This window comes from Eulemur rufifrons, chromosome 9 (assembly GCF_041146395.1).
Source record: "Eulemur rufifrons isolate Redbay chromosome 9, OSU_ERuf_1, whole genome shotgun sequence".
In the NCBI taxonomy this organism is placed as follows: Eukaryota; Metazoa; Chordata; class Mammalia; order Primates; family Lemuridae; genus Eulemur; species Eulemur rufifrons.
This window is the reverse complement of record NC_090991.1, coordinates 54,967,083-54,981,036: the sequence shown is the minus strand read 5'-3', so window position 1 is coordinate 54,981,036 and position 13,954 is coordinate 54,967,083.

The window sequence follows — 13,954 nt, the reverse complement described above, 5'->3', positions numbered from 1 at the left end:
TGGACTTGCTCCCATCAGCCACAAGACAGGAGGGGGAGAATGGGCCCTCCAGAAAATCTCTGGTAGTCCTGAGCCCACTGCACCTTCTAGAAGCTCTCCAGGTGCTTTCCTGGGCTGGCCTGCCTGTGATCACCCTACTCCTGTCCAAGGGGACGCTCATATTCAGTGACCAACTCAGAGTCCAGCCTGCTTTCCAGGTGAGCCAGGGGCTTAGCGGTCTCAGTGCCTGAGCCTGGCAGCTGAGAGGAGGCTGAACTTCTCAAGCCACCAGTGAGAAGAGGGGTCCCAATGCCTAATGCAAGTGGAAACGGCCGGAGACTTAGCACCAAGGAAATGCATGTGGCTGACAGCAGGCACAGAGCTGCATGCGGCCATGTCCTCTTGCCTGGGAATGGAGGACAAGGACATGCATCAGTACCCTGCCTGGCCCCTGCCCTGGGCCACCAGCCTCAGGGAGGTGTCCACCGAGGATGTGCCCCTGTCTGGGGAAGGAGGTCCTGGCCCCAGACTACACTTCCCTCGTTTCCTCTGAGGCCCTTCTGACTTATTTGGAAGCCCCTTAAATGTGCAGGGCCTGGGTGGGGGCTGAGAGCCGAGGGTGGGACTAAGGTCCTGAGAGTGCAAGGCCAGGCTGGTGGGCCGAGTGTGTGACATCAGCCCCGATGCCAGCTCGAGGTGGAGTTGCGAGCACTCTTGTTGGGACACCTTTCTGTTTGGGAGGCATTCAAAGCCTTTTACAAACCTCCCCTCGTTCCTTCTCCCCTGGGCTCTGAGAGCCTGTTGGGGCAGCTGTGAACTCTGATTACTTGCCTGAAGGTTCAGCAGTGTGGCTGGAAATCATGGCCCAGACGTGGGCTCTCACCGCCCTAGAGCGGGCAAGAGGAAGCAGCTGTCAAGGTGGAGAAGCCTCACTCTTCCGCACCCTCCTGGAAGAACGGCAAGAGTGACAGCGCCAGCTGGCCGAGACGGCCAGCCACCACACCCTCCCAGGCCTGCTGTCCTGGCCCCAGACCAGGGGGTGGAGTGAGTTTCACAAATCCAGGTTCTGGGGTGGGGGTGGGAGCAAGTTTCTATAAATGAGCAGCTCACGGAGAATCGCTGAGAAGGGAGGCAGACGGGCGTCCGTATGCTGCAAGTTTTCCCTCTCTCTGGTGACTGTCAGCCCTCACCCGGGCACACATGGGACCAGGGAGGACTGTGGGCATGGAGATGCCCAGCACCCCAGCTCTGGACAGAGCATTCGCTGCCCTGCGCGCCAGTGACAGGCCCTTGTGCACAGTGTGCTGAGCCGGGCCAGAGGCAGGAATGACTTCAGACCCAGAATCGGGTCCTACCGAGCTTCTGCCACTGGCCCCGGGTCAGCCCCGTCGGGATGGGCAGCTCGGGAGGAAAGGGCTGGAAGCAGGGAGCATGCATGTGCACGCCTTCATCAGCTTATTTTTAGTTGCCTTATGTAAGTGGCTTCATCTCAACGTCACATGGGGGGGTCTCAGATTTAATTACAGGATGACAGCCTTTGCTTTTCAAGCAAGCTGTTCTACTGGCAAGGCAGGCGCAGGATTTGTGAGTTTTTGCTCAACAGCAGGAGCCCTTTCTGAGGTGTCCACTCCGCAACGCTTGAGCCGCTTTCACCCCCACCGCCCTCTCCCTGATCAGCCCGCCCCGGCTTCGGCTGAGCCCGGCCTGGGAGAGTAGCCTGTGTCCGAGATCCGGGGACATTCTCTGCCCATCTCAGAGCTTCCTCTCTCCCGTCCCCTCCCTCCCACCCCGCTGCTTGGCAGCCTCGCCTTCTAAGAGAAGGAGCCACCAATCAGAACTCCTCTTCCCTTTTTTCACTCCTAGATTAAAGCACTGTAATCAGGAACCAGAAAGTTCCAGAGCAGAGAAACCGGAAGGTGTTGGAGCTCTCAGGCAGGCTCCTTCTCCTTCCCCACCCCCCCGCCCCACCCCATCCTCCCCTGTCCCATGCTGCTCCCCCGCCAGGCACTGTGGGCCACTGGACCTGGGCCAGGGTCACCAGGTGAAACTGTCCACATTGTGTCCAGAGCGCTGTCTTCCCAGTGCTGGATGGACTGGACGGCCCTGCATTTTTGCGGTGTTGTCAGCAAGAAAGCACCGAGGCGAGCCTCGACTCCAGAGTCCTGCTTCCCGCAGGCAGGAGGCCACTGTGGCTGCCTCCAGTGCACTTAGGCTCTGTCCGGTTAAAAGGCAGAGCCGCGTGTCCGCTGCAGGCCATGTCCTGCCGGGGGTAAGGACAGGGCAAGCTCCGGCACGGACGAGCCTGGTGTGCGGCTGAGGGAGGAGGTGCCGAGTCCAGAGCTGGTCACTGGCTCCTGAGCAGGTTTCATGGCCCCTCAGAGCCCCTGTGTGGAGGGGCGGGATGCACAGCGTTGCTGGTGGATGGAGTTGAGGCATAAAGTGGCGTGAAAAGCGCCGAGAACTAAGCATGGCCCGTGGTGAGCCCCGGGCAAGTCCTACAGATCGTTACTATCATTGTTGCTCAGACAGGACGTTTCTCAGGAGCCCCCACGTACGACATGGAAAGGCACTCCGGCGGCTGCCCTTCTGAAAGTCGGGGGCCCCGGGGAGGGGACCTGACCCCCGCCCCTTCTGTGTGGCTGCACGCGGTGACCTCCTTCCCGAGAGCACAGTGCGGAGAAGCCTGACCAGCCCACCTGGTCTGGCGACCAAGGCAGCACCGCCAGCGAGAGGCCACGTGGGTGGCGTGGACCCCCGACAGGCTGTGACAAGGGCACCTCACCTCTGCAGTCTCCTCCTGAAAACCCGTCATCCCCGTCTGATGACAAAACATCAGGCGAGTCCCAGCAGGGGACGTTCTACAACACTCCTGACCGGCGCTCCTCAAAACCGCCAATGTCATGAAAACCAGCGAAGTCTAAGGAACTGTCCCAGCCAAGAGGAGATGAGAGGACTCTGTCATGTGGGATCCTGGGACAGAAAGAGGGCTGTAGGGGAAACTGAGGAAACAGGAATACAGTGTGGCTGTATCAAGGTAGCAATATTGGTTCCCTCCTTGTAGCAAAGAGGGGAAACTGGGCACGAGGTACCGTTGCAATTACTGTGTAAATCCCAAACTGCTCGGGAATGAAGCTTCGTGAGGGGTGGGCAGCAATCTGGCACAAGCCTCCAGTTGGGCTTGCGGGGGTCTGGGGGTCCCTGTGCCTCGCCCTGTATCTGGTCCTGGCCCCGGATCCCCCTCGTCCACTGTGGGGTCACAATGGACAGTTGCCCCTGCCGTCCTATGCTGCCACCAGGGCTGAGCGTGGGGCCCAGCCTGCTGTCCCGCATCAGGTGGAGCCAAGGCTGTGAGGCTCTTGGGTCCCTCAGGCAGCTCAGGCCCTGCCACCCCGCCATGGGCACTCGCCGGCCCTCCCCAGACTGCCTCAGGTTCACATGCCCTTGGCCTGGCGTGGCTCAGAGGCTCCTTCTCTAGAACCACTGTCTTGGCCACGGTTCCAGCCCCCGGGCACAGTGATGTTCCCTCTCTCACCTGGGAGGCACACGGGTGGCCTGGGAAGGTCAGGGAGGTACCTGGGTGTGGCTTCCCAGGGACCCTTCCTGACCCGGCACCGCTGGGGTCCAGCCTCAGCCCTCGCAGTGAGGTGAGGTGGCCTAGAAAGTTCCGCAGAGCTTTCCTACAGACCAGGCCAGGAGGGCCAGAGGGCGGAGGGGACCGTGAGATGCGGCCTTCCTGCCGAGCCTGCCCTGCTGCTAGGGTGGGTGGCAGAGGTTCCCCAGCAACGGGCCCCCTTACATAATCTGGCGCGCATCGTGTGGCGTGACTCCAGGTGCCTGTGGGAGGCAGCGTGGGGGCGCGCAGGGGCGCGAACGAGTCTCAAACTTTCACTCGGGTGTTGCTCCCCCTCTTATTATATTCCAGCGTCATCCTGCGTCTGCCAGCTTGGTCACCCACTTGCTTATTAGAATACATTAACTGACAATGCAGATTTAAATAACTTGGGCAGGTGACAGGCCTCCAGGGTACCCTGTACCTGGCCCAGGTGAGGCAGGGAGGACCAGGGGCCGGGGCAGGAACAGACAGCTGGCTGTGCCGGCCCCTGGTCTGGAGCTACGGGTGGGATGGGGCAGCTGTGGGAAAGCCGCCCCACCCGGGCCCACTCGCTGTCTTGTGTACGAGCCCAGCGTGTGACCTGCCGTCAGCGACCGTCAGCGGGGAGTCTAAACAGTGTGGGTGCCCGTCAGAGCGGGCCGTTTCGTAGGTGAGGACACGGAGCGCCGCGGGCAGGGCCGTGTGCACATGCTCTCCCTGGGCACTGCGGGGCTCGGCGGTCAGCCCAGCGCCCTGCTTCATGCTCGGTACAATCATTCTTCCTATATCCCCTAAAACTCGCCTTTGTTTTCTTACCACTCTGCCTCTTCGGTGATCTGAAAGGTGTTTTTGGACAGGAGTGAGGGAATCTGTTCCCCAGAATCTGAACTTGGAGGACACCTGGCAACCTGCGGGCGCCCCGCAGGTCCCTTCAGACAGGAGACGGCAGAGCTGTCCCTGCAGGGGCGCCCCGCACGCTGCCAGGAGAAGCCCAGACGCTGCCATGCCGCGCAGATGGCTTCCCCGCCCGGCCCGGCTGCTTCTAATTTCAGCTGCTGGAGGCTCCGCGCGCTCGCGCTCTCTCTTTTTTATTCCGTGTTTATTTAAAGCCAGATTTTGAAATGTTGTCTTCAGCCCTAAAATCTGACTTTTTCTTCTTGCAGCAGATCATAAAACCCCACTTACGGCCCTAAAGGGTGGGGCAGCTTAGGAGACAAAGGGTCCCGAGAGCCCCGTTGTCCAGCGTCATGTAAATAAGCCAGCGCTTTCCCATTAGAGCACCCGTGTCAGGTCAGCCCCGACAGGACACACAGGACCCTGTAGATGTCCTCTGCTGGACCTCCTGCCCCCAGTGCTGGCTGTTGAACTTGAGAAGGTCTTGGGCCTCTCTCGGGTGGCCCAGGCATGTCCCCCAGAGGTGGGGCAGGGACCAGGTTGGAGGCTCCCTCTTGGGAGGCAGCATCAGATGCCTGGGGTGCTGGTGTGTCCCCACCTTAGCTCTTCCTGGCACTGATGCTTCCTTCACCCAACCTGAGAGCCAGGCACTGTTGCGCCTCCTTCATTTGGAAAGTGAGGACATCCGGAAGGTCTTCCGCCTTGGAACCCAGCAGCTCTCTGGCTGTCGACACGAGGGGCTGCTCTAAGAGGAATGCCCGGGCCAGTCTGCACGACGTCAGACCATGGGGCAGCTGGAACCCTTTGTCCCAGCGGCACTGGGACCCCCACAGACAGCCCACACGTGTGGTGAGCACTCCAAGAAGTGGGGGTGCTTCTCCTTTGAGACATAACCACCCTCAGGCCCTGTGTGGCTCACCCAGAATGTGCTGGAGGCTCTGGTGACAGGGGGTCTTGGTGAACTTGCTGGGGAGCGGGAGTGGGGTGGGCACCTGCAGGAGCAAGGGGCCCGTTTGCCCAACTAGGGGCTCCTGGAGCCTCTGGTCGGGGGCTGGGCAGTGAGGGGACTGCAGGACCTGAGAGGGAGCTGCGACGGCACAGGCCACAGCGCAGCCAGACCTTGGGCCACAGGCCTGCCCTCAGGCGGGTGGGTGGGGGCAGCCAGGAACAGCCGCCCAGGGCTGGCTGGAGGTGGCAGTGCTGACCACGCCAGTCTCGAGCCGGCGCTGGAGCTATGGGCCCCGCAGGAGGGGTGGTGCCACTTCTAGCCAGAGCGAGCAGTTTTCTGAAGAACGCTGGGCATGGCCCAGGCCTTTGTGCTCTGTTCCAGGGACGTGCGGAGCGTGCTGCTCAGCCACAGGTAAGAGGACGTTGAGAGAAATTAGTGGTGTGTCCAGCTTGGGCATGTCATTTCCCAGCTGGCCCTCCACTCCTTTTTCATCTTGCAAAGTTGGAAGACAGAACTCTTGGTGGAGGGTCCTGGAACACTTAGCTGTTCCCTGGCCGTCCAGGTGAAGAGAATTCGGGACAGACAGTTACGCTAAACAGACTCGAGACGGTCTACCCCGGTCCAGCCGACGGTGACGCCACGTGGCCTTTGCAAGTGTCGCTCCTCTGCTGGCCGGAACATGGCTCGGGTGGAGATTTGGCAGCTCCACCCGGGAATCTGCTGTTAATTCTCACCCAGATTTCGAGAGTTTTCTCTGTGGCTGCAGGAGCCAACAGAGTCCTTTGTGCAGCCTCAGGACAGGTTTTACAGTGGTGCTGGAGCTGGTGGTGTTGCATTCGGCTGCAGTTTGCCTTCATTCTCTGGCGCGTGGAGTCCCTGCCGGGAAACCCATGGCCTCGGTTCTGGCTCAGCATTGCCGAGGACGAGACACCCCAGCGGGAATGCGGCTGGGTGTCGGAGAGCCTGGTGCTCTTCCATTCTGCTCTCCAGGGAGGTCCAGCTGGTGATTCCAGCAGGGCAGGGTCCCAGAAAGGAGTCAGTTGCTGGAGGAGAGTCCTGAGGCCGGAGGGAGCTGCCCGCACACTCTGAGCCTGGGCTGTGTGATGGGCAGCGGCCCCCAGCCGCGCGGCCCCTCCCCTCGCCGCTCTGGACACGGCAGGGTACTGTGAGGTGGGCGCCAGGGTGGGTGCGCGCTCGACACTGAGTGACCTTCACTGCCACCTGGTGGACAGCCAGAGTGGTGGCTGGCGGGGGGGGGGGGGCGGGCAGCGTCCTGGAGCTTTGTGGAGGCCCAGCGGGGACAGGCCACAGGGAGCTGGTGGGTGGCGCCAGGGACGGGGCACACATGTGGGGGTCCCGGTGGTCCCTGGATCTGGGTGGCAGGCAGGTGGCACGCAGGGGCCTGGGCCTGGAGGACGAAGCTGGAATCCTGGATTCTGCCTGACCTCTGAGCCTGTTCCTGGTCTTCAGAGAGAAGCTCCCGCGTGGAATAGGGACTGCGGACACGCGGGGGGACCCTGCAGGGGAACGGGGCATGTGTGAGGCCTGGTAAGCTTAGCCCCGCAGAAAGAATTGCTCCCATGGTGTTTTCAGAGGGCCCTGTGACATCTTTTTTTAAATTGAGGTAAAATTCACGTAACATAAAATTAGCCATTTTAGAGTGTTCAATTCAGTCGAGTTTAGTGGCATTTAGTTGCATAATGTTGTGCAACAGCCACCTCTACCTTGTTCTAAACGTTTTCGTCACCCACAAAGGAAACGCACAGCCCCTCCCTGACCTCCCGCCCCAGCCCCTGGTGGCCACCATCTGCTTTCTGGCCCCTGGCTTCGTCTGTTCCGGACTTTCCACGTAACTGGACCCGCACGACCCGTGGCTCTGTCTGTCTGCTGGCACCGAGTGAGTCTTCCAAGTTCCTCCACGCTGTGGCCTGTGTCAGAGCCTCATTCCTCTCCGTGGCTGAATCACAGTCTGCAGGTTGGAAACACGGCCTTTTGTTTACCTTCCATCTGTCGCTGGGCGCGGGGTGTGCACCCAGTGCTAACTCTGCCACCCTTCTGCGGAGCCGCCATGCCGTTTTCCATTCCCACCAACAGCGGACGAGGGTTCTCATTTCTCCTCATCTCACCAACAGTTATTTTCCATTTTTTGTTCTGTTTTTAAGTCATAGTGGTGTGAGGCGGCATCTCACTGAGGTTTGGACCTGCACTCTCCTGATGACTAGCAGTGTGGCGCAGTCTCCTTCAGAGGGACCCCGTTCTCTGTAGGGTCCCCTTGTGGAAGGGAGCCTGGGGACTGCCACGGGGCTGGCCAGCCCGCACCTGGCCTCCTCACAGAGGTTTTGGATAAAACCTCAGCTCTCCCTGCTACACGGGGCATCCCTGGGCCCTGCGCAGGGGCACCTTCCTGCCCACACCTCCGTCTGCCAGCTGGGCCGCTCCTGCCTGCCTTCAAGACCGCGCTGGGGCGTCTGAACAGAGCGTGTGAGCTGAGGGCTCCTGAGCTGTCAGTATATTAAAGTGAAAATATCCACTTCTATTCAGCATTGTACTGGAGGTTTTAGCCAGGACAGTTGGGCAAGGAAGTGCAATTAAAGGCATCCAGGTTGGAAGCGAAGACGTTGAAACTCCTTGTACTCCCAGGTGACATGGTCTTCTATACAGAGTTCTAAGGACTCCACTGATAAACCAGTTCAGCAAGGCTGCAGTATACCAGATCGATATACAACAATCAATTGTATTTGTATACTCTTGCAATGAATAATCTGAAATTGAAATTAAGAAAATCTCATTTACAATAGCAACAAAAAAGTAACAGTAATAAATTTAACAAAGGAAATACAAAATTTGTACTCTGGAAACTACAAAACTTTGTTGAAAGAAATTAAAGAAGACTTAAATAAATGAGAAAACCCTATATTCATGGATCTCAAAACTTAATATTGTTAAGATGTACTTGTTCTGGTGTGGTAGCTCACACCTTTAATCCTAACACTCTGGGAGGCTGAGGCGGGAGGATTGCTTGAGGCCAGGAGTTCAAGACCAGCCTGAGCCAAGAGCGAAACCCTGTCTCTACAAAAATAGAAAAATTAACCAGGTATGGTGGTGCATGCCTGTGGTCTCAGCTACTCGGGAGGCTGAGGCAGGACGATCACTTGAGCCCAGGAAGTTTGAGGCTGCAGTGAGCTATTATGATGCCACTGCACTCTACTCAAGGCAACAGAGCAAGACTCGTTCTCAAAAAAAAAAAAAAAAAAAGTACTCTCAAAATTGATCTACAGATTTAATGTAATCCCTATCAAAATTTCATCTGGCTTCTTTGCAGAAATTGAAAAGCTTATCCTAAAATTCATATGGAAATTTAAGGGACTCAGAACAGCCAAAAAAAATCTTTGAGAAAAAAGAACAAAGTTGGAGACAAACTTCCTGATTTTGAAACCTATGAAGCTGCACCGAGGACATAAGAATTGACACACAGAGCAATGGGACAGAACTGAGAGTCTCGAAATAAACTCACATTTATCTCAGTTGAGTTTTGACAATTCAGTGGGGAAAGAATTGTCTCTTTAACAAATGTTGGGACAATGGGATATTCACATGCAGAAGGATGAAGTTAGACCCCTCAACCTCACACCACATACAAAATCTAATCCAAAATGAATCAAAGACCTAAGTGTGAGAACTAAAACTATAAAACTAGTACAACGAAACCATAGGCATAGTCATGCTCTGGGACTAGGCAAGGGTTTCTTAGCTAGGACACTAAAACACAATCAGCAAAGAAAAAGTAGATAAATTGGACCCCATCAAAATTAAAAACCTTTGTGCTTCAGAGGACACCATCAAAAAGGTGAAAAGACAATCTGAAGAATGGGTGAAAATATTTGCAAATCATTTATCTAATAAGGGTCTAGTATCCCAAATATATAAAGAATTCTTACAACTCAATAAGAAAACTGACCCAATGAAACACGGGCAAAGGCTCTGATTAGACATTTCTCTACGTACAAACGGCCAATGAGCACATGAAGAAAATGCTCAACATCATTAGACATCACAGAAACACAACTCAGGCCGGGCTCGGTGGCTCACGCCTGTAATCCTAGCACTCTGGGAGGCCGAGGTGGGCGGATCGTTTGAGCTCAGGAGTTCGAGACCAGCCTGAGCAAGAGCGAGACCCCATCTCTACTAAAAATAGAAAGAAATTATATGGACAGCTAAAAATATATATAGAAAAAATTAGCCGGGCATGGTGGTGCATGCCTGTAGTCCCAGCTACTCGGGAGGCTGAGACAGGAGGATCGCTCGAGCTCAGGAGTTTGAGGTTGCTGTGAGCTAGGCTGACGCCACGGCACTCACTCTAGCCTGGGCAACAGAGTGAGACTCTGTCTCAAAAAAAAAAAAAAAAAAAAAAAGAAACACAACTCAAAACCACAATGACACACCACGTCAGACCCACTGGGGTGGCTGTATCAAAAACACAGAGTGACAAGTGTTGGTGAGGGTGTGGAGAACTGGGCCCTCACGCCGCTGTGGGGATGGGAATGTGCAGCCACTTGGGAGAACGTCTGGCAGCCCCAAGTCACTGGACAGTCACCACATGGCCCAGCAATTCCGCTCCTAGGTTTACACCCAAGAGAAGTGAAAACGTACATAACGTTTGTATCAGCATTTTTCATAATGGCCAAGAGTGGAAACAACCCAAATATCCATCAATGGACAAATGGATAACAAAATATGACATATCAAAAAATGGAATATTACTTGTTCGTTAGAAAGTACTGACACATGCGACAACACAGATGCACCTTGAAAACACACTAAGTGAAAGACGCCTGTCGCAAAAGGCCATATAATACGATTCCATTCCTATCCAAGTGCAGACCAAGTGGGTCAGACCAGTGGTTGCTAAGACCAAGGTCAGCAGGAGGGTGGTGGCTAAAGGCTGTGGGTTTCTTCTGCAGTGATGAAAATGTTCTAGAACAGAGTGCGGTTGGGGTGGTGCATGTTTGCGGATATGCTCAAAACCATGAAGTGTGTGCTCTAAATGGGTGACTCGTGTGGCAGGTGAATTATAGCTCCAGAGAGCTGCTGCCAAAAAAGAAAGAAAAAGCACGTCGGCTTCTGCAGAGCCCAGTGGGCAGGTCTCCGCCATCCGCGCCCCTGCGCTCCTCTCGCCACCCTCAGGACGCCCGCCTGTCCTACATGCTGGATGTGGCGGCCGTGCAGCCCTTCTGGGGGCCTGGGGTTGTGTGTCTGTGCTTGTGTGGGGTGAGGGGTCATGGGGACCCCCGGGTTTGGGGTGTGGCCCACGAGCTGCTTGGGCCTCCCCTGGGAAGGGGTGCTGTCCTGATAGTGTCACTTGCAGGGTCCTCCTGGGGGTGCCGGGGGCAGGGCCAGCTAGGGAGGGGCCCCCAAGCCCTGGAAGCAGAGGGCGGGGTCTGCCGGCACCCACCCTCTCCAGAGCCTCTTCAGGGTGTGCCCAGAGCCCCGGTGCGGAGTCCCGCCTGCCCATGGACGTGAAGCCTTGGGTCTGGCCGCAGGGTGGTTTGGGAAGAAGCTGAGCATCGCCCTGGAGCTCACGACCGCGGCAGATGGCAGCTCCGGCCACACAGCGAAACTGGAAACCGCCGGACGGGCTCCAAGCCAGCGGGACATCCCTGCAGGGACGTTACTCAGCAGGAAAAAGGGGCAAATTTTTGGCACACGTGACAACTCGGGGACTCCCTCAGGCATTGTGTGGCGTGGAAGACGCCAGGCTCCAAGAGCAACATTCTCAAAGACACACGCGGCGGGGTGGGCCTGTAGTCCCCAGGTCCGGGGCAGCAAGAGGCAGTTTGGGGGTGATGGAAAGTTCTGCTTCTTGACTGCCAGTGGTTACACCAGCACACGCTAACATCCACAGAACCGTACAGCGAGATGAAAGCTGTTTTCCTGTGTGATCATTAAAAATAAAGCCATCGGTGCTGCTGCTCCAACCTCTCTGCAAGGTGACTTCTGTCAGGTGGCCACCTGCAGCGTGGTGGCCAGATGCTGCTGTGGGAATTCCACAGGTCGGTCCCGCAGCCTGGCAGGACCAGGCTTGCAGTGTCCCCTCCCTGATGGGACAGCTCCTTGCTTTGACTGTGGCTGTGGTCTTATCCTATGTTGTTTCTTCCATGGTTTCTGCTATAGTTCAAGTGTTCGTCCCTCCAAAACTCATGTGGAAATTGCCTTTGTGACAGTACAGAGGTGGGACCCTTGGGAGGTGAGGAGGCAGGAGGGCCCCACCTGCACAGGTGGGCCTGGTGCTGCCGGGACGGCGGGCTCGGCCCCTCCCTCTCGCCTCCACCACAGGATGCGGCAGGAGGGGCCAGCAGGCGCCGGGTGCTGAGCTCTCCAGCCCCCCAGACCCGTGAGCCAATGGACTTGTGCTGGCCATGAACTGCCCGGTCTGGGGTGTTCTGTTGTAGCAGCATGACAGGGACCAAGTGTCTAAAGCCGAGTCCCTGAGAGACCATTACCAGTAAGTACTTTCTAGGTGCTGTTCACGGGTTGGCAACAGAAGTGGACTCTTAGGGCTGGAAGAGACCCAGAGGCCACACGCCAAGACTTCACATATGAGGAAATTGAGGCTCAAAGAACTGTTGGGGTCTGGGTTTGGTCCAAACTGTCATCCCGTCATGAGTAGGAGCTCTGCACAGGAGCCAGCTGAGCACTGGCCCACGTGGGGGCTGGGTGGCCCCGTCCCGTCCGGGACACCCCCATCCCAGCCCGTGCTCGTCAGCTTTGCGTGCTGCCTGCACCTTGGAGTGTGTGTCCCAGCCCAGATGTCCCGGAGCCTCTGGAAGGGAGGGGCCCCTCTTCCACTGTGCCGTGTTTCTCCGCAGGGCCTGGCCGGCTTCCTGGGAAGTCCTCTGTGGCCAGAGGTCTCCCGACACCCCTGGAAGCTGCTGCCTGTTGTGGCCTGTCCCTTCCGCCTCTCTTCCCACCCCCGCCCTCCCCCCGCCCCACACAGGCACTCCTCTGAGCCCCCATGTGACCCCCCACAGCCTCTCCTCCTCCTCCAAGTCCCTCCAGACCTCAGGCGGGACCGCAGCTCTGCCACAGGGTGTGCACCTAATCCTGACTTGCTTGTTATGGTCTCAGTCTACAGGGCAGGCTGACGCTGGGCTCTGCTCCTTGCTGGTGGCAGGGCTGCTACCAGCCCCTCGACAGGATGGGGGCCGGCAAGCTAGGCCTGCAGGGGGGGTCAGGGCAGCGCCTCGCTAGGTCCAGCGGGGGAATCTGTGTGAAGGAAAAGGCTGATGCTCACTCCTCTTCCAGGTCACCCAGGACACGAGGGCACCCTGGGCTGTGCCTCCACCTCACTTGGGTCAGGCGGAAGCTTGTACTGCTGCAGGGACAGTTGCCGGCACCTCCTGGGCTCTCACCTGGACTGTGGCCACGAGGGGCAGGGCACCGTGGACAGCTGCTTGGGTTGGGGCCCCACCACGAGATGCCACAGGGGACTGGCCTCTCCCAGGGAGGCTCTGCTGGGCTCAAGTAGAGGGAACGGAGAGGGCCCGGAGCATGGAGGCTGCACTGAGGCCTGGCCACCTGCGCTGCCCTGAAGCAGGCCCTCCACCTCCCGTGAAATTTAGGACAGAGAGCTGGCACTCGCCAGGCCTGGGACCCACTGCTGCAAGGGGACAGGGTTGTGGCCCAGTGAAAATAACCTTGGGACCGCCTCGCAATCCTAGGGCAGAGGGGTGCATGTCACCAAGAGCAAGTGGGCAGCCCCCACACAGCAGAACCCCCAGGCGGGGTGGCAGAGAACGCCCTCCTGGATGACACATGCCCCGCAGGACAGCCATGCCCCGGGCTCTGTGGGTAGCTCAGTGGCAGCCAGGGGTGGGCTCAGCACCATCCGCAAACCAGGACTTGCCCTGAAAACCCAGATTTCCAGCTTCTCTCGAAAAGCCCCGAGGCTGATGTCCCACGGCACCCATGGGTTCACTGGCCCAGGCGTGGAGCTGCCCCCTCGGTGGGACCCACCCAGCTCGCTCTCTGGGCATCTGGCCTCCCACGTGGGCGTAGTGACCCCAAACCGGCCACCCTCTGGGGCACCAAACTGCCCACCCTCCCTCCTCCCGAGCAGTCAGAGGCCTGGGGACTTCCAGCCCTGACTGCCTGCCGCCAGCCACAGGAATCCCATGAAACCACTCGAGCAAGGACAGGCAGCCAGTGTCCCTTGAGGGAGACGTGGCCAGAGTGCTGTGCTGGCCCTCACAGAGGGCAGCTGCCCAGAGGTGACCGTCAGGGCCCAAGCCACACGGGGTGGAGCTCTGAAGCCACCTCTTGCTCACCAGGCAGAGCCTCACGCACCCAGTCCTGGGCTCGGCCAGGCAGGTGCCCTCCAGGGAGCGCCCTGAGTTGGCCAGGGGCTGTTTCAGTCAGGGTCACCACAAGGGGGGCCACGCCCAGCCCACCAAGCTTGCCCGCAGGAGCCACAGCAGGGTGCCGACCATGCCACGTCCACCAGGCAGCAGGCCGTGCAGGGGGCCAACTTTAATTCGGGGCCG